This window comes from Chrysemys picta, chromosome 1 (genome assembly GCF_011386835.1).
Source record: "Chrysemys picta bellii isolate R12L10 chromosome 1, ASM1138683v2, whole genome shotgun sequence".
Classification (NCBI taxonomy): Eukaryota; Metazoa; Chordata; order Testudines; family Emydidae; genus Chrysemys; species Chrysemys picta.
The window spans coordinates 188,775,396-188,796,756 of NC_088791.1; the positions used below are offsets into that span (position 1 = coordinate 188,775,396).

The 21,361-nt window shown below is 46.3% G+C and overlaps 1 long non-coding RNA gene across 1 annotated transcript in view; it reads left to right on the forward strand.

Moving 5' to 3' along the window:
• The window catches only part of LOC135977227 (uncharacterized), a 37,232-nt gene extending 16,378 nt beyond the window's left edge, over positions 1-20,854 (forward strand). The window contains exons 2-3 of the long non-coding RNA XR_010594605.1: positions 19,277-19,385; positions 19,895-20,854. This is a non-coding gene — a long non-coding RNA (uncharacterized LOC135977227). The remainder of the gene's footprint in view (positions 1-19,276; positions 19,386-19,894) is intronic.
• Positions 20,855-21,361: the final 507 nt, after the last annotated feature.

The following is a 21,361-nucleotide window of genomic DNA, read 5'->3' on the forward strand; positions in this document are numbered from 1 at the left end:
GGAAGTGAACCAGTCCATATTCCACCCTCCCCAGGTCTGAACCGGGACATGGGCTAACTTTCTCATTTCCTTTGTTAGCTGTTTTACCGCTTTTCCATTATCGTCGATTTGTAAACAGCAATTGGACTCATTTAATTTTGCACAAACCCCTCCTTCCTCCGCTAGTAAATAATCAAGGACTATATGGTGCTGATAGATTGCATTTCTCATCTGGGTTGATTGATCGGCCAAAAGGTCAAGAGCTGCAGCTGTTTGGTTGGTTAATACTTTCAAGACAGCATGTAACCTAATTATTCGATTTAGGTTATAAATAGGTTCTCTGGCCCCGGATATTAACTCATTAGGGTTCCAAGTGGCCAGTCCATAATGTTGTATAATCCTCTTGGGGGGCCATTCCTGAGCTCCCCACGTTTGGGAGCTTCCGGTGGCCAGGGTGGAGTCCACGAACCACCTTTCTCTAATTAAATCATCATACACCTTAATTCCCAATTTGTTTCCCTGTATCTGGGGTAATAGAAAGAACAAGGGTCTAATATAGCCGATATAACATATCCCTGACCAATTTGGAGGCAATCGGCGGTAGGCACAGGATCCACAGATCCAATAATGGCCTTTCAGGGCCCAGGTTCCATTAGCAAAGGGGCCATCCCAGGTCTCAGAGTCCTCTGGTTGTTCAAAATATAAATAATTATCGTTCCCTGATGGTCCACCTGGCCCTAGAGGTCCCCCCACAACGGTTGACTCGCCGTAAGAATCGCAATAATTACATTTCCATGCCCCAGCTCCTGTCTTCCAAACACAATTGCAGCCCAATCTTGGCTGATTGGTGTTAGACCAGAACTGTTTAAAACCAGCGGCCCGGGTCCCGTTTTGGTGATTCCATACCCATTGATAGATCTGCACCACGTGATCCTTACTAGTGGTATTGTCTCGCTGGCAACTTATAAATAGGGCATCAAAGAACCCATCCTGTCCTACCGCTTTGCAACCTTCTCCTGTTTTGTGTTGGTAGGAGCATTTCACCCAACTATTATTGGTAAGCCTCACATGGGTGTGGTTCCATTCCCCTTGATATTTAGAACAGTCATACGAGCAACAGTAGGGATCCCAGCAGTCAAATCCTGGGGATAGAGTCCAATCACACCTACTTTCTCCCACATATACTCCCTCCTGTCTTGTTCGATTAAGGCAAGGAATACCCATTCCAGAGGAATAGAGTCGCCAAGGACTTCCATTCTCAGTCCAAACTTTTGTTCCAATATGGACTATACTTAAATTACTAACCCACCATTTGGGTTGGACCAACTGGGCTCCCCAAGGCCATTCATTTAATTCGCCTGGGCCTCCACACACCCAACAGTTACTGAGATTAAAGTAGTTTGCTATTGTCTCCCCCAGTTGTAAAAACCTATTTTCCCAACCATAATAGTGATGGAAATACATAAACAGAAATATTAACAATAATTTCATTCTCTTTTCCTAAACAGTCCCTTTAGTCCGTCCAGCTGCCGGTACTCCCAGGTGGAGTCTTCACCTGTGCCACCCCGGGCGTCCGGAGCCGGGACAGGCAGAGGGCTGGTGTCCTCTTCCGCTGACTCAGTCTCCAGGTTAGGGTTCAGAAACCGTTTTACCCGTGTGTGGTGCGTCCATTTGTCACTCCCAAGAATTTTAACTGCAGCTTGGCTAATGAGCGAGACAGTGTGTGGGCCGTCCCACCGTGGTGTAAGGGGGTCATGCTTCCACCTCTTGACAAGGACCTGATCACCAATCTGGAACGGATGCACGGGCTAGTCCAAGGGTAGGGCCTGAAAAGGCACCGCGTATCGATGCAGCTGTAACAAAACAGATTGCAGCCCGGAGACCTTTTACCATAAGGTGTCCTTCCCCATTTCCCAGTTCACATCTTCCCGGAACCCCGGGATAAGGATTCGGGGAGGGAACCCGAAGACTAGTTCAAAGGGTGAAAGCTTAAGACCCTTACGCGGGGCCCTTCGAATGCGGGTAAGGGCAAGCGGTAGCGCATCAAGCCACTTTAAACTAGACTCTGTGCATAGTTTAGTGAGGGTATCCTTAAGAGTTCTATTCATTCTTTCTACCTGGCCCGAGCTCTGCGGCTCCAAGGTGTATGCAACTTCCATTGTATACCGAGTGCCTGGGACACCTGTTGGACCACTTGTGAGGTAAAGTGGCTTCCCTGATCAGACTCAGTCGTTTCGGGGAGATGGAATCGGGGAAGTATTTCATGCAACAGGGCCTTAGTAACAGCCCAGGCCTGACAATGCCGGGTGGGGTAACACTCTACCCATCCAGTAAGCTGATCCACAAACACGAGTAGGTATTTATAGCCCCTGCAAGGGGGCATTTCTGCAAAGTCAACTTGCCATTTTTGGAAAGGGAATGTGGCCCAGGGCTGGCCTCCCATTGGGGCGGGAGGGCCACACCCCTTTTGGTTGGTTCGTTGACAAACAGGGCAATTACTAACAATTCTCTGGGCTTCCATGTGCATGCCCAGCCCCTTAAGGGATCGGGTGGCCAAATCGACCATTGCCCCCGACCCCATATGTCCCTCTTTATGTATGGACCGAAGAATTTCCTGAAGCACTGGTCGAGGGACAAAAATCTCCCCTCCCCCCGGTAATTTCCACCATCCAGAGGCAACCTGCTGGGCCCCCGCAGCCTGCGCGTGGCATACTTCCTCAGCTGTGTATTGGGGAGGGGGGGTTTAGCTTCTGTATCTTGAACCAAGAGGAGCCACGAGGCCCCTTCTCGTGCGGCCTCCTTTGCGGCCTGATCAGCCAATTGACTATACCTACGCTGTTCGGCCTCTGGGGCCCTTCCATGGGCACGCACATGTATTACGGCAACCCGGAGGGGAAGCATCAGGGCCTCAAGAAGTGTTTTGATGAGGCTCCCATGTGCAATTCTTTGGCCTGAAGCTGTGATAAATCCTCTTTCCCTCCACAGGGTCCCGTGAGCATGTACCACCATGTAGGCATAGTGACTATCAATATACAGGTTAATAGTTTTCCCGGTCCCCAACCGGAGAGCCTCAATAAGAGCCACTAGCTCCACCGCTTGGGCGGACAAATTAGGGCTAAGTTTAAACTTGTGTACTCCTTTGTCCTTAATTACTACTGCTGCTCCGGTAAACCGCTTGCCATCTATCATATAGCTAGACCCGTCAACGTACCCTTCAATTTCAGGGTTGGGCCAAGGCAAGTCCGAGAGGTCAGGGCGGGGTTTGATTTCCTGCTGCAAGACTTGAATATAGTCATGAGTGGGGCCGGTCTCATGGGAAACCCGAGGATCGGGCAATAGGGTAGCTGGGTTAAGGGAGCTAACTGTCCTAAAGGTTAAGTTGGGGGCTAGCAAGAGCCCCACTTCATATCTGGTATGTCGACTGGGATTTAGGTACTTTTCCCCAGCGCCTGTCCCCAGTATTTGAGGCACTCCGTGGGGGACCACAACCTCCGTGTCCCCACCCAGGGTCAACTTTTCAGCCTCCTGGACAAGGAGGGCAGTTGCTGCAATGGCCCGTAAGCAGGCAGGCCACCCCTTGGCGACAGGGTCCAACACCTTTGAGTAATATCCAATGGGTCGCCAGGTTGGTCCCGACCTTTGGCACAGAACTCCAGCAGCCACCCCTCCCTTCTCATGAACGTATAGGGTGAATGGTCTCCGGGGGTCTGGGAGGGCTAGAGCGGGAGGCTGAACCAAGGCTTCTTTTAGCTCTCGAAATGCTTTTTCCATCTCTCTAGTCCATGTCCAATGGAACAGACCTTCTTTAGTTAAGGACTCATATAGTGGTTTGGCTCTGCCCCCGTAGTCAGGGATCCAGAGCAGACAAAAGCCAGTCAATCCCAGAAAAGCCCTTAATTCTCGGGGGTTCCGGGGTTGAGGGCTATCAAGTATAACCTGGATTCTTTCTTTACCCAGACTACGACTTCCTTGGCAAAGATGATATCCAAGAAAAGTGACCTGCTGCTTAACCAGTTGAGCTTTTTCCTTAGAGACTTTATACCCCTGTGCCCCAAGGTAATTAAGGAGCTCTACAGTTTGCTCTTTACAGGCTGCCTCTGTTTCAGTACTTAAGAGCAAATCATCGCAATACTGGACTATGTTGCATGAAGGGTGTCTAGCCAGGAATGGGGCGAGGTCTCTTCTTAGCTGGCTGCCAAAAATCTCGGGTGCACAGGTAAGTCCTTGTGGGACAACGGTCCAAAGGTATTGAGCTTTGTAGTGGGTATCTGGGTCCTCCCACTCAAAGGCAAACAGTCTTTGAGACTCCAGATCAAGGGGAATGGAAAAGAAGGCATCTTTTAAATCTATAACAGAGAACCAACTGTGATTCTTGGGAACTTGACCCAGAATAGTATGAGGATTCGGGACAACTGGATAGGGAGCTTCTATTAACTTGTTAATTTGTCTCAGGTCCTGGACCAATCGATACTGCCCATTAGGCTTAGGCACCCCCATTATTGGAGAATTGTATGGGGACGTGCCTTCCCTGAGCCACCCGCACTGCAGAAACTTTTGAATCAGAGGTTTTAACCCGATCCGAGTGGTCAGCTTAAGAGGGTATTGTTGAATTCGAACCGGGCTGCTTCCCTCCTTAAGGGAAATATGCACTGGTGAAGCGTTCCAGGCCCGAGCAACGCCTCCCTCCTCCGCCCAAACCTCAAGTTAACCCGCGGCAGCTGGCTCCCTTCATTCCTCCCCTGGCATTCCAGGGAAAGATTTCTAGCACTCATGAGGGCCATCTGGTAGTTGGAGGATTGCTGGTTAGGAAGTCTAACTTCCATAGTCCCTTTGTCGAACGAGATTTCCGCCTGCAGTTTAGTAAGGATATCTCGTCCAAGCAGCGCGATGGGGCATGAGGGGCTACAAACAAACTGGTGGGAAATCTGATGGTCCTCTATTTTCACTAGGAGAGGCAGAGTTTTTTCCAAAGCTGTAGTTTGTCCTTCAATCCCTTTTACTATGGCACGTCCCCAAGCTCTATCTCGGGGAGCCTTATTAAGGGGGAGCAAACTAAGAGTGGCCCCAGTATCAATAAGGGCGTAAATTGGGCGGCCCTCCACTTTAATTTTTACCGTGGGATCCAGGCTGGCAGCTTGTGCTGCCAGGAGGGGCCGCTGGGTCCCCCGGCCCCCCTATGGGGAAGATCCCTCCCCTGAAAGTCCTGTATTGTTGTAGAGGATGGGAAGGGACGGGGTTCCATTTTTATGTTCCTTTCCCCTGGCCTGTCGCCGGGGCATTCATTCTTCCAGTGTCCCTCCTCCCTACAGATAGCGCACTGATTTCGACCCAGGCGGGGGCCCCGCCCCTTCCCCGGTGGCCCTGGTCGTCCCTTAACTTTGTCCCCCCTTTCTTCATATCCTTCTCTCAGGGCCATGGCTAAAATGCAGGCTGTCAGGACTGAGATCCCCACTTTGAACTTTAGGGTACAAATGTAGGGGCCTGCATAAAAACTTCTAAGCTTAATTACCAGCTTAGCTCTGGTTCGGCTGCCACCATTTTCAATGGATTCCCTCCCTGGGAAACCTTGAAAAACCTTCACCAAATCCCTGGTGAAAACAAATCCAACCCCTTGGATTTAAAACAAGGGGAAATTAACCATTCCCCTCCTTCCTCCCACCAACTCCTGGTGAATCAAGATCCAAAACCCCTTTGGATCTAAAACAAGGAAAAAATCAATCAGGTTCTTAAAAAGAAGGTTTTTAATTAAAGAAAAAGGTAAAAATCATCTCTGTAAAATCAGTATGGAAATCAACCTTACAGGGTAATCAAACTTAAAGAGCTCAGAGGACTCCCCTCTAGTCTCAGGTTCAAAGTACAGCAAACAAAGGTAAACACTCTAGTAAAAGATACATTTACAAGTTGAGAAAACAAAGGAAAACTAACACGCCTTGCCTGGCTATTTACTTACAAGTTTGAAATAGGAGAGACTTGCTTAGAAAGATGTGGAGAACCTGGATTGATGTCTGGTCCCTCTCAGTCCCCGAGAACGAACACCATCCCAAAACAAAGAACACAAACAAAAGCCTTCCCCCCCCAAGATTTGAAAGTATCTTGTCCCCTTATTGGTCCTTTAGGTCAGATGCCAGCCAGGTACCTGAGCTTCTTAACCCTTTACAGGGAAAAGGATTTTGGAGTCTCTGGCCAGGAGGGATTTATAGTACTGTACACAGGACAGCTATTACCCTTCCCTTTATAGTTATGACACGCCCCCCAAATCACAGATAGTGTTGGATGTTCGGTTCCACACTGGCTGTGATTTCTTCCTGGAGTTCTAGGAGAAAACAGAGTTAATAAGACACATGTACCTTTAGACATACTACTGATTATATAAAAACTAACAATATGTTTCATTCCAAAAACAATTGTTAACCAGTTAACTCTGGGAAACTTTCCCGGGAGAGTGCATCAGCCACTTTGTTAGAAGCTCCCGAAATGTGTTGTATTTCAAAATCAAAATCTTGGAGAGCTAAACTCCACCGAAGAAGTTTTTTGTTATTTCCCTTGGCAGTATGAAGCCACTGTAGCGCAGCATGGTCTGTTTGTAGTTGGAAACGCCGTCCCCAAACATATGGGCGTAGCTTTTCCAGCGCGTACACAATGGCGTAGCATTCCTTTTCACTGATTGACCAATGGCTTTCCCTCTCAGACAGTTTCTTACTGAGAAACACGACAGGATGGAATTCTTGATCCGGTCCTTCCTGCATTAAAACTGCTCCCACGCCTCGCTCGGACGCATCTGTGGTTACTTGGAACGGTTTGTCAAAGTCTGGGGCCCTTAGCACAGGGTCAGACATGAGTGTTGCCTTAAGCTGGTTAAAGGCCTTTTGACACTCATTAGTCCACTGAACTGCATTTGGCTGTTTCTTTCTGGTTAGGTCTGTCAGCGGGGCGGCGATTTGGCTGTAGTGGGGTACAAATCGCCTATAATATCCAGCCAAGCCTAAGAAGGATTGGACCTGTTTCTTAGACTTTGGAACCGGCCACTTTTGGATAGCATCCACTTTGGCCTGTATGGGATTTATAGTTCCTTGACCCACCTGGTGCCCCAGGTAAGTCACTCTGTTTTGGCCTATTTGACACTTTTTAGCCTTAACAGTTAGTCCTGCCTGCTGGATGCGCTCAAAAACTTTTTCCAGGTGCTCCATGTGCTCTGCCCATGAATCAGAAAAAATGGCCACATCATCGAGGTAGGCAACTGCAGATTCTCCCAATCCCGCTAGGAGACCATCTACAAGTCTTTGGAAGGTGGTGGGTGCATTTCGCAACCCGAAAGGAAGTACATTGAATTCATACACCCCTGCCTGGGTGACGAAGGCTGACCTTTCCTTAGCGGGTTCATCTAGTGGTACTTGCCAGTACCCCTTGGTTAAGTCCAAAGTAGAGATGAATTGGGCATGTCCCAATTTCTCCAATAGCTCATCTGTGCGTGGCATTGGATAGTTGTCAGGACGAGTTACAGCATTTAGCTTACGGTAGTCCACGCAAAAGCGTATTTCCCCATCTGGTTTGGGAACTAGAACCACTGGAGATGCCCATGCACTCTTAGAGGGGCGGATTATACCCATCTGTAGCATGTCCTGGATCTCCCTTTGTATAGCCGTTTTGGCATGAGGTGACTCCCGGTAGGGTGGGGTTCTAATAGGGTGAGCATTACCTGTGTCAATGGAGTGGTATGCCCGTTCGGTCCATCCTGGAGTGGCTGAGAAAATTGGTGCAAAGCTTGTGCACAGCTCCTTGATCTGCTGTCGCTGCAGACGTCCAAGGGTCGTGGAGAGGTTCACCTCTTCCACGCCACCATCCTTTTTTCCTTCATAGTAGACACCTTCAGGCCACTCCGCATCATCTGTTTCCTGGGCTGTAAACTGGCAAACGTTTAATTCTCTGGAATAAAAGGGCTTAAGAGAATTAACATGGTATACCTTAGGCTTTATGTTGGAGGTGGGGGAGGCTATGAGATAGTTAACAGCTCCTAGGCGCTCCTGGACCGTGAATGGTCCTTCCCACGACGCTTCCATTTTATGGGCCTGGAGCGCCTTTAAGACCATGACTTGGTCTCCTACCTTGAAGGACCGTTCTCTGGAATGTTTATCATACCAGGCCTTTTGCTCTTCCTGAGCATCCTTTAGGTTTTCTTTAGCAAGGGCCAAAGAATGTCGGAGGGTGTTTTGTAGGTTGCTTACAAAGTCTAGAATGTTTGTTCCTGGAGAAGGTGTAAACCCCTCCCATTGCTGCTTCACCAACTGTAATGGCCCCTTAACCTCACGGCCATACACAAGTTCAAATGGTGAAAACCCTAAACTGGGATGTGGTACAGCCCTGTAGGCAAAAAGCAACTGCTGCAACACGAGGTCCCAATCATTGGAGTGTTCATTTACAAATTTACGTATCATGGCCCCCAAAGTTCCATTAAACCTCTCCACCAGGCCATTGGTTTCATGGTGATAAGGGGTGGCAACCAAGTGATTCACCCCATGAGCTTCCCACAGGCTTTCCATGGTTCCTGCCAGGAAGTTAGTTCCCGAATCTGTAAGGATGTCGGAGGGCCAACCTACCCTGGCAAAAATGTCTGTTAATGCCTGGCACACACTTTTAGCCCTGGTGTTGCTTAAGGGTACTGCTTCCGGCCATCGGGTAGCAAAATCCATGAAAGTCAGTACGTACTGCTTTCCTCTGGGTGTCTTCTTTGGGAAAGGACCCAGAATATCTACAGCTACGCGCTGAAATGGGACCTCAATTATGGGTAGTGGCTGGAGAGGGGCTTTAACCTGGTCTTGGGGTTTTCCCACTCGTTGGCACACCTCACAAGACCGGACATAATTAGCAACGTCCTTGCCCATTCCCTCCCAGTGGAAGGACTTCCCCAACCGGTCTTTGGTTCTGTTCACCCCAGAATGGCCACTGGGATGATCATGGGCTAAGCTCAAGAGCTTTACCCGATACTTAGTGGGAACTACCAACTGTCTTTGAGGATGCCAGTCTTCCTGGTGCCCACCAGAAATAGTCTCCTTGTATAAAAGTCCTTGTTCTACAACAAACCGGGATCGGTTAGAAGAGCTGAGAGGTGGTGGGGTGCTCCGCGCCGCCGCCCAAGCTTTCTGAAGGCTGTCATCTGCTTCCTGCTCGGCCTGGAACTGTTCCCTTGATGCTGGAGACATCAGTTCCTCCTTGGACTGTGGACTGGGGCTTGGTCCCTCTGGAAGCGATGCAGGTGCTGGGGCTGTTTCCATTGACTGTGAACTGCTGTCCGCTGGAGCACTATGTGGTAACTCAGGCTCTGGCTGAGCCTCTTGGGTAGGGTTATCTGCTGCTTCTGCCAATTCAGGCTCGCTGGTGCCCTCTGGCGTTGGAGTTGTAGACGGGTTTGCAAGCGCTGGACTCAGGGCTGGCAATGGTTCTGGTGCTGGTTGCGTTGCCAGTTCCGGTTCTGGGACTGGCTTTGGCTGGGTCTCTGGGATTGGATCCACTACGGCTGTTGCAGTCGTTGGCAGGGGATCCAGTTCCACCACCTTTGTCTGGGTCTCCGGTAACACAGACGGGGCCCTGGTGGACGGCTCAGGAACAGGGATGGGGGTGAAAGCTTGCTTAGCCTGGCTGCGGGTGACTATTTCCACCCTCTTGGCTACCTTCACATGGTTGGCCAAGTCTTCTCCCAGCAGCATGGGAATGGGATAATTGTCATAGACTGCAAAAGTCCACATTCCTGACCAGCCCTTGTACTGGACATGCAACGTGGCTGTAGGCAAGGTTACAGATTGTGACACGAAGGGTTGAATTGTCACTGTAGCCTCTGGGTTGATGAGTTTGGGGTCCACTAGGGATTGGTGGATAGTTGACACTTGAGCCCCAGTGTCCCTCCAAGCGGTAACCTTCTTTCCGCCCACTCTCAAGGTTTCCCTTCGCTCCGAGGGTATGAGAGAGGCATCTGGGTTTGGGGATCTTTGGTGTGATTGGGGTGTAATGAACTGTAATCGGTTGGGGTTCTTGGGGCAGTGAGCCTTTATATGTCCCAGTTCATTACATTTAAAACATCGCCCTGCTAAGGTATCACTGGGACGATGTTGGTTGGTGGATACTGCTGTGGTGGGGTGAGAAGGCGTCTGGTGTTTCCCTTGGGATGTGGGTGGGGCCTTGGGTTGTCCCCGGTGGTAAGGTTTTGTTTCGGCTTGCCCCTTCTGATATTCGCTCCAACTGCTACTAGTTTTTTTCTTTTCTGCCACCTCCACCCATTGGGCTCCAATCTCCCCCGCCTCAGTTACAGTTTTGGGCTTCCTATCTAGGATGTACCTTTCTATTTCCTCAGGAACACCCTCTAAAAACTGCTCCATTTTTACTAGGGAAAGTAGATCTTCCAGAGATTGAACATTTGCTCCTGATACCCAGGCATCACAATTTTTGTCAATGTGGTAGGCATGACGGGTAAATGACACATCGGGTTTCCACTTTAGGGCTCTGAACCGCCGACGGGCATGCTCGGGTGTTAGCCCCATTCTGAGTCTGGCCTTGTTTTTAAAAAGTTCATAACTGTTCATGTGTTCCTTAGGCATTTCAGCCGCCACCTCTGCTAAGGGTCCACTGAGCTGCGGCCTCAGCTCTACCATGTACTGGTCTGTAGCGATGCTGTATCCAAGGCAGGCCCTTTCAAAATTTTCTAAGAAGGCCTCAGTATCATCGCCTGCCTTGTAGATGGGGAATTTTCTGGGATGGGAAGTGGTACCTGGAGGGGGGTTGTTAGCATTGGCTGGTGCATCCTGCTTAGCTTTTGCCACTTCCAGTTCATGCTTCCTTTCTTTTTCTCTCTCCTCCATCTCTTTTTCTTTCAGCTCCATAGTTCTCTTGTGAGCCTCCTCTTTGGCTTTTTCCAGCTCCATCTCTCTTTCATGGGCCTCCTTTTTGGCTTTTTCTTCTCTTTCTTTTAGCTCCATCTCTCTCCTGTGGGCCTCCTCTTTGGCTTTCTCCTCTCTGTCTCTCAGCTCTAGCTCTCTCTTGTGGGCCTCCTCTTTGGCTTTTTCTTCTTTGGTAGTCATTTTCCTGTTTTCTTGTGCTGGGTCACCCCCTTTGCAGTTGACAAACTGGGAAGCTCTCAGCTCTGGCTGCTGCAGAGTTAACAGTAACTTTCTAACTAGCTACTCCCGAGGATGTAAAAAGAAAAAAAAAAACAATTCAGCTTGTAAATACCTTTTACCAGTCATTTGCTAATTGAACCCTTCTCTTAACAAAGGACCTGTAAAAAAAACTTAACACCTCTGCCTTCAGGCAAGGAGAGATAAGATATGCATCTATCTACTTCCAGCTCGGCTTTCCAAGCAGCTAGAAGGAAAAAAAAAATCTCACTGGCTTTTGGGTTTAAAATGATCCCACCGCTATTCACCATGTCAGGACTGAGATCCCCACTTTGAACTTTAGGGTACAAATGTAGGGGCCTGCATAAAAACTTCTAAGCTTAATTACCAGCTTAGCTCTGGTTCGGCTGCCACCATTTTCAATGGATTCCCTCCCTGGGAAACCTTGAAAAACCTTCACCAAATCCCTGGTGAAAACAAATCCAACCCCTTGGATTTAAAACAAGGGGAAATTAACCATTCCCCTCCTTCCTCCCACCAACTCCTGGTGAATCAAGATCCAAAACCCCTTTGGATCTAAAACAAGGAAAAAATCAATCAGGTTCTTAAAAAGAAGGTTTTTAATTAAAGAAAAAGGTAAAAATCATCTCTGTAAAATCAGTATGGAAATCAACCTTACAGGGTAATCAAACTTAAAGAGCTCAGAGGACTCCCCTCTAGTCTCAGGTTCAAAGTACAGCAAACAAAGGTAAACACTCTAGTAAAAGATACATTTACAAGTTGAGAAAACAAAGGAAAACTAACACGCCTTGCCTGGCTATTTACTTACAAGTTTGAAATAGGAGAGACTTGCTTAGAAAGATGTGGAGAACCTGGATTGATGTCTGGTCCCTCTCAGTCCCCGAGAACGAACACCATCCCAAAACAAAGAACACAAACAAAAGCCTTCCCCCCCCAAGATTTGAAAGTATCTTGTCCCCTTATTGGTCCTTTAGGTCAGATGCCAGCCAGGTACCTGAGCTTCTTAACCCTTTACAGGGAAAAGGATTTTGGAGTCTCTGGCCAGGAGGGATTTATAGTACTGTACACAGGACAGCTATTACCCTTCCCTTTATAGTTATGACACAGGCCCCTTTCTTCCACTCCTCATCATCCTTCCGATCATAAACCTTTATGGCAATTTCTAAAAGTTCCTCTATATTCTTGCCCGACGCTCCCTCCAACTTCTGCAACTTTGTACAGTCCTATGAGGACATTAGGAAAATGAAAAGGGGCATTAGTACCTGTTTTCCGTTGGTGTCCTCAGGATCGAGGTCTGTGTATCTTTTACGGGTATTATAAAGCCGCTCATAAAAAGCGGCTGGGTTTTAATTCTTTTCCTGTCTTATATTCTATAACTTGGCCCAATTTGGGGTTTTTCTAATGCAGCGTTTCAACCCCTGTACTATAGCTGTGGCGTATCGGCCATGGTGGGCTCGGCCTGCTTCGTCATGTGACCAGTCGGGAGGGCTTTCAGGCAGCTGCGCAGCCACCACGGTCGGGTCTCCCTCTGTTTCAGCTACCCACTCATGGGCCCTCAAGAGGACTAAACGCCTCTCCTCCGTGGTTAATAGAGTGTTAAGAGCGACCCTCATGTCAAGTTCTTTATTGATCAGTCAGCTGAGCGGGTGCTCCCCTCGACTCATGCCAGAGGGAGAGGCACACCTTACAAGCGCAGAGCAGGCCTTTTTATACCCAGTAACAAACAACTTAGCATGCATACATTCTGCTAGCCTATGCAATTTTTGAATTCCTTTTGGGGGTCTTCAGGATACAGCTGTTTGACTTCCTTGACTGATTATCCTTTTGGGGGATCATCAGGATACATATGTCTGACTTCCTTGACTGATTGTCTGGTGTACGTGTATGCGGAAAGCAGCTACGTGAATGTGGGGAGCAGCTGGGATAATAGGCAAATAGTTGACCTTTGCTCTAACAAGTGTATAAGGAGACCAAATGAAAAATTAATGAAATGTTAAAATTCTTTCTATGTGAATAAACTGAGATAACATACATGATTTTTAAACAAATACAATGTTGTTGCATCCCATTTTAAAAAGGAAAAGAACTTCTTCAGGTGGGGGTTGAGTCATCTGGCGATATACTAGTTCTGAACTGAAAGAGAAATATTAATACCTCACTGAAACCTACAATGAGAGTTTTGGGAGTGTTTTTGTATACAACAAGTTTCCCTTCGGAGTGCTCAGCAGTAAGACAATCAAAAGGAAATATAGGGTAGGGCATCGATAGCCTCCACAGGCACCATCTGAAGTGTATCAGGGACATGGGAAGGACAAAGTCTCGATTCAACAGGCACTTCTCCCACTAATTCTACCAGTTTCCCCACTTCCTCTGTACCTTGGAAGGGGTGAGCAAAGATAACATAGTAAATGCTAGTGAAAATGAGGTAGGATCACAGGCTAAAATAGGGAAAGAGCACACTAAAAATTACTTAGACAAGTTAGATGTCTTCAAGCCACCACGGCCTGATGAAATACATCCTAGAATACTCAAGGAGCTGACTGGATATATCTGAGCCATTAGCGATTATCTTCGAAAAGTCATGGAAGAGGAGAGAGATTCCAGAGGACTGGAAAAGGGCAAATATAGTGCCCATCTATAAAAAGGAGAATAAGGACAACCCAGGGAATTACAGACCAGTCAGCTTAACTTCAGTACCTGAAAAGGTTATGGAGCAATCAATTTGCAAACACCTAGAAGATAATAAGGTGATAAGTAACAGCATGGATTTGTCAAAAACAAATTGTGTCAAACCAACCTAATAGCTTTCTTTGACAAGGTAAAAAGCCTTGTGGATAAAGGGGAAGTGGTAGATGTGGTATATCTTGACTTTAGTAAGGCTTCTGATCCGGTCTCACATGACCACCTCATAAACAAACTAGGGAAATACAACCTTGATGGAGTTACTATAAGGTGGTTGCATAACTGATTGGAAAACCATTCCCAGAGAGTAATCATCAGTGGTTCACAGTCAAGCTGCAAGGGCATATCAAGTGGGATCCTGCAGAGATCAGTTCTAGGTTCCGTTCTGTTCAATATCCTCATCAGTGATTTAGATAACAGTATAGAGAGTACATTTAAAAAGTCTTGCATCTGAAGAAGTGAGGTTCTTACCCACGAAAGCTTATGTGCCCAATACTTCTGTTAGTCTTAAAGGTGCCACAGGACCCTCTGTTGCTATTTAAAAAGTCTGTGGAGGGGTTGCAAGTGCTTTGGTGGATAGGATTAAAATTAAAAATGATCTGGACAAACTGGAGAAATGGTCTGAAGTAAATAGGATGAAATTCAATAAGGACAAATGCAAAATACTCCACTTAGGAAGGAACAATCAGTTGCACAAATGCAAAATGGGAAATGACTGCCTAGGAAGGAGTACTGCGGAAAGGGATCTGGGGGTCATAGTGGATCACAAGCTAAATATGAGTCAACAGTGTAACACTGTTGCAAAAAAAGCAAATATCATTCTGGGATGTATTAGCAGGAGTGTTGTAAACAAAACATGAGAAGTAATTCTGCTCTACACTGAGCTGATTGGGCCTCAGCTGGAGTATTGTGTCCAGTTCTGGGTGCCACATTTCAGTAACAATGTGGACAAACTGGAGATAGTCCAGAGAAGAGCAACAAAAATGATTAAAGGTTTAGAAAACATGATCTGTGCGGGAAGACTGGGGGGAAAAATGGGTTTGTTTAGTCTGGTGAAGAGAAGTCTGAGGGGACATACCTTTTCTAAAACATAAAAGGTTGGTACAAGGAGGAGGGAGAAAAATTGTTCTCGTAAACCTCTGAGGCTAGGACAAGAAGCAATGGGCTTAAATTGCAGCAAGGGAGGTTCACTTTCAGGGTGCTTAAGCACTGGAATAAATGGCCAGAGAGGTTGTGGAATCTCCATCATTGGGGATTTTAAAGAAAAGGTTAGACAAACACCAGTCAGGGATGGTCTAGATAATACTTAGTCCTGCCGCAGGGGACTGGACTAGATGACCTCTTGATGTCCCTTTCAGTGCTAAGATTCTATAATAGGGACCATTCAAATTGTCTTGTGATCCTACCCAGGTGGCGTTCCAGACCAGAATTCTGTTCAAATGCGCAGTTCCAAAGAGGCTCACCCACACCCCAGAAAAAGAATGGATACGGTTACGGAAATGCTGATGGACAGCTCTGGAGTGAAAAATTCAGACCACATGTTGGCTCTTGGGGTGCCCTGGAAAAATGTTTGGAAACATTTTCAAATATTGTTACAACTAAACTTACTTGCAACATGGCTTGCATCTGCACAGAATAAGCTGAAACCATGTTCTAGACATGCAAGGGGTAGCCCACAGCACCTAGAAAAATTATAAACAACACAATGGTGCAAGTTTGCTAACTATGGCTGTGTAGAAAACCTGATATCAAGAAACGGCCTGTCTTTATTAAGCTTTACAGCCAGTTTTGATTATAGCTGTAGCTAGCACGCTCTGCTGCCTGGTTTGGGCAGGACCTTAAAGAGAAGCTAAAATGTGTCAGCTAACAATTAATCAGGTAATTTGGATTATTTACCTCACTTAACAGCAACTCACCAGGCCGGATCTTTTTGGCCAGTAAAAGGAAGTAGAGGGCAGACTAGATAACCTTGTAAATGCTCCATACTTGTTCTCTTACAATGCTCAGCAGCATCCTTGTTCTTATTGCCTTACTGGTCTTCAGTGATTCTCCTTTCGTAAGCTCTTCAAGGTGAAGATTCCTGCCTGCTTAGGGGCTATTAATAACAAAAGACCCATGTACATAGCAGATGCTCAAATGTACTTTTGGATGGAGGCATTAGAGACACAGAACTGTCACTGCAGGCTTTAGTCCCATACTTGGCTGCTTACGTGTTGTACACCTGTGGCTCTTGGCAGTGCTCTTGTTCTGAACATGGCAGTTTCCCAAACTAGTCTTGTTTCTCTTTGTTCTCACCCCCTTTTTTTAAATTAGACCAGATTGTACCATTTAGGGTACAAGGCTGCATTGCGATGGGGCACAGCTGCCCCGCCCTACCTCGGGGGTGGGGGGGGGGAGAGGGGGAGATTTCTCCCAGATTTTCCTCTAAGTCCCTGGTATGCAGTGGGAATGCATTCCACTGCCCCACCATGTTCTTCCTTCTCCAGTAACCCAATTGTATAGGCTGGCGTGGAGGGGGACAGAGCCATGATCCAATGACATATTACCCAACAGAAACTTCTCACTGTTCCATCGATAGCCTATTCAGTGTGGTCACAGGGCTCATTTATTCTCACTCTGGTTCCTCTCTCCAGCTTTATTTGGTTGCACCACTGCAGGGCACCACTTCACACCCCTCATTGCCTCTTTTGTGTGTGGCTAGTACACCTTGGGGTGCTAGCAAGCAACAATCCCTATGCTCAGATAACTGCGGAGACTGCAGTCGTGCCTGCCCTCTGCATGGAAGACCTGTTGTGGCCTGCTCCACACAAGGATAAGCATAATCAGGCCCCTTATGGACATGTTCTGCTCACTTACAGTGAGCAGGACAACAGTAGAACCTTAATGGCCTGTTGCTGCCCCTTTCAAGGGTTTTAGTCAGATTCTCTGCCAGAAACAGGAAAACAGCTACTCCAAGGTGCAGATGAGGATTCTCCCAATAGAGGGGAATCCTTGGGTTTAGCTAGTTCTATGCCACTTTCATTCCCACTCCCATATAGGAGTGAGTCAGGGGTATGCTGGGCCAGCAAAGGGTGGGACTGAGTACACAGCTATTGGTAAAATGTATAATCAGTTGCTTGACCACACTTTGGTTCATCATGAAATAGACTCGAGACTAAGTAACCAATATCAGTCAAGTTGATTGCTAAAAGTCAATGATAACCTAGTATAGGCAAAAAGTTTCAATAGGATACCAGTTTCCAGTGAGCCGTCTGGCGCAACGTTGTTAAATTCTCTTACGCAAAGGATGTGCTTCCAAAGTTACACACTTCTGCTAGGAGAATTTATAGGATTTTATAAGTTACAAAACTCTTTACACATCACTAAAATCCAACCCTCCAGTTTGCCCTTACCTTGTTGTTATCTTTGTTTTGAATGCTAGCATTCTAGGTACTGGTCTGTGAAGTTACCTCCCCATCTTGCACCAGCGCAGACTGTTAATGTATTTTGCCTTTGACAGGTTTCCTATTTTCTAATGCCAAAGCTGACTTCAGCTTTACAAAGTGTTCTGGGATACTTAGCATAAATGAACAGGATTACAGAAAGACATAGGCCAATTTAGGCCATGTAACTGCTAGAAATATATATGCAATAGGTTACATTGATACCGTATGCTTAATTCATATTAATATATGTGGTGTGACTGAGTAATACATGTTTATGATATGATATATTAGCCTAGCATATACTGGTCAACACAGCCATCTACCTCATTCCCAGCCAATGCAGTACTCCTTTTTGGAAGTGCTCTAGCCAGCTTCATTAACAGCATCCCATAGGCTGCTATAAATAATATCTGTACTGTTTCTGCCCTCAGCTGCCCCAAGATTGGAGGAGCCAGAAAGGTGACTTAAAGCCACCTTTCAACCACCACTTTCTTCAGCTGCACCCAGTGTAAACTCATGCAGTTGCACATCTTGCCCACTGACTGATGGGGAAAAAAAGCCAGATTTCCTGAGATGACTAGTGAGTGGGGTGCCTCAATATTTGGGTGTTCAGCTTGAGATGCCTGTAAAGGATCTGATTTTCAGAAGGCAGCTGCTCAGCACTTTCTCAAAAATCAGGTTCATTTGAGGTTTCTCATCTCCCAGAATGACTTGCCATTTCTGAAAATCTTGGCTGAAGGCCTTTATATTACTGGGTGAAGAGAAACAGGTGTAACATTATATAATATAATATTTAATTTTTAAACATTATCTTTTAAATGTCACTTCAGCCTGAACCACCAGAGAAACATTGAGGGCTGGTAAATATTTTTGCAATGGATCAGCACAGGTAACTGTCCATGTGGCTGGATAACCGTACTCAGAGAGTTGTTATTAATGGTTCCCAATCCTGCTGGAAAGGCATAACGAGTGGGGTACCGCAGGGGTCTGTTTTGGGACTGGCTCTGTTCAATATCTTCATCAACGACTTAGATATTGGCATAGAAAGTACGCTTATTAAGTTTGCGGATGATACCAAACTGGGAGGGATTGCAACTGCTTTGGAGGACAGGGTCATAATTCTAAATGATCTGGACAAATTGGAGAAATGGTCTGAGTTAAACAGGATGAAGTTTAACAAAGACAAATGCAAAGTGCTCCACTTAGGAAGAAAAAATCAGTTTCACACATACAGAATGGGAAGAGACTGTCTAGGAAGGAGTACGGCAGAAAGGGATCTAGGGGTTATAGTGGATCACAAGCTAAATATGAGTCAACAGTGTGATGCTGTTGCAAAAAAAGCAAACATGATTCTGGGATGTATTAACAGGTGTGTTGTGAGCAAGACACGAGAAGTCCTTCTTCCGCTCTACTCTGCTCTGGTTAGGCCTCAGCTGGAGTATTGTGTCCAGTTCTGGGCACCGCATTTTAAAAAAGATGTGGAGAAATTGGAAAGGGTCCAGAGAAGAGCAACAAGAATGATTAAAGGTCTTGAGAACATGACCTATGAAGGAAGGCTGAAAGAATTGGGTTTGTTTAGTTTGGAAAAGAGAAGACTGAGAGGGGACATGATAGCAGTTTTCAGGTATTTAAAAGGGTGTCATAAGGAGGAGGGAGGAAACTTGTTCACCTTAGCCTCTAAGGATAGAACAAGAAGCAATGGGTTTAAACTGCAGCAAGGGAGGTCTAGGTTGGACATTAGGAAAAAGTTCCTAACTGTCAGGGTGGTTAAACACTGGAATAAATTGCCTAGGGAGGTTGTGGAATCTCCATCTCTGGAGATATTTAAGAGTAGGTTAGATAAATGTCTAACAGGGATGGTCTAGACAGTATTTGGTCCTGCCATGCGGGCAGGGGACTGGACTCGATGACCTCTCGAGGTCCCTTCCAGTCCTAGAAACTATGAATCTATGTACTCCACACAATTTGGTAGCCCAAAGCACTCTTGTGTATCTGCTTTGTATATAGCTCATTTTTAAGAGTTCTAGAGAGACTGTTAAATCAGCACTTTGTTAACTTTCCCTTTAGATATTGAACAAAGGGCTTTGTGGTGGTGCCAGCTGCTCCTGACTAACTCACCACTCTGGAGGATGATGAACGTTACAGACAGCATACGGTTGATGGACAACATTTTTAGGTGTCTAGCTACAGTTTTCTCCCTCTCCTTCCCCTCCCTAAGCCTCCCAGTATAAACATTCCCTTTGAAACAAAAGGGTTAATTCAGTATTACAGACATGTAGCACTTCAACGGCAGAGCTACCGAAAATGGAACAATGCTAAGTGGGCTCCCAAGAAAAATTGAGTGAGATTCCATGTTTAGTTTGAAGTGCCCTCTTTGTCATGCTCAGCCCCTCTTTCAAGGCACCTATAATGTCCTTTCTAACACTAACAGCCTCTCCACTCCAGTCTGTTGTGACAGGCGAAACTCCAGCGTATGTTGACCCAAACAACCCACTCTTACCAGCTGCTCCTCTGTCCAGGTGGCCCTTACCATGTATGCAGATGAGCAAGCAGCTTGAAAGGAACTGCCATCTGCTTTCCCTTTGGAAGGTTCCTTCAATGGGGTTAAAGATTTAGCACTTCCCCCTCCCCTCTGCTCTCTTCTTGCTGTACTCAGGTGCTTTTCTTTGATCTCTTCTCCTTCAGACCAACCAGAGACCGAAGGAGAGGCAGCTAGTGCAGCTTGACTCTTGTCTCTCTGACTTGTCTGGTAAGACCCCCATGGACCTCAAACATTAGTGTTGGGTGTGAATCCTGCCCTATATATGTTACGTAGAGAGTACCCAGTTCAGCGGTACCCATTATTAGCTGAGCCAATACAGGATTTCAGTCTCTATGCAACTCCAGTCCCAAATGAGACAAATTGGTTGGAAATTTCAACCTGGCCAAATCAGCAGCATACCAGCCTTCCAGACTCCAGTTGTGCTGAGCTTAGTTCAACCATTTGATGATTACTTTGTGTCACCAGCCCAGAAGAGTCCTGTGCTATATGAGCCCATCCTCAGAGCAGAGGGATGCGAGTTCTCCAAACATTTGCCTTCAACCCTTTAATCTGAACTATTTTGACTTTGCTCTTCCTGATCAGTGGTGTTTAGAACTACAAGGGGGAAGCTGAGAGTCGGACAGTATTAATCACGTGCCACTACCTTTGAAATAGAAGTTGTTACAGATGCAAGTGGGGGAAGGCTAACAGAGGCATAATTTTAGCTTCAAATGGGAATTCTGTTTGATACATATCAGCAGGCAAAAAATGTACATCTTTTCAAACTGATCAGCTAGTCAAAAATTCCCAGTCATTTGAGGGCTGCAGGTGACCTGCAGCTAAATAGTAGTAATTCTGATCATTGAAGAATCCTGACTACTGCCAGTCTCACATGGAGTAATTAAGGGACAAGTATACCAATCAATAAATGGCACATGGGATTACAGATTTATAGCACTCCTGAAAGATGCAGTCCCCTGACAAAGAGCTTAAAAGATATCACACTGATCCTCTGGCCAAAAGGAACTCCTGAACTTCACTTTGACTCTATTTCAGTTGAGGACTCTTGAAGCTCAGTATAAGAAATAAAAATTATAAAGCAGACTGCTATAAAGAAAAATAAACATTTTCCTTCCTCATGAGTGCTGGAAAGTTTTTCTTAGACTGGAGGGTGGCTGGGATGAAGGGGGAAGACTGAAAAGGTGAATTAGAGTCTTTGTTCAAGGGAGTGCTTTGCACTAAAAAGACATGGGGCAACTGAACAGCGTGTCAGTCATAGCTTGTGTTCTTTTGGTTTGATTTTTGGAAGGAGTGATTGGCTAGACTTGTTTTCATTTATATAACTTATATTGTGGTAGTACCCAGACACCCCAATTACGGATCTATTGAGCTAGGCTCTGTACGCAATAAAAACCAGAGATCTTTATATATATATATATATATAGTATGATATTTTGTACTTGCTACAGAGTCTTTCTTCCAGGCATCTCAATTGTTAAATGTTAATTAAGCCTTACAATACCCCCCTGCGGTGGTGTGCAGTTGTATAGAGATCACTTCACCCACTGCAAAAATACAGACATTTCTGGAATGAAACACATTAGCAGTTTAACAGTACCCATCAACGCTGT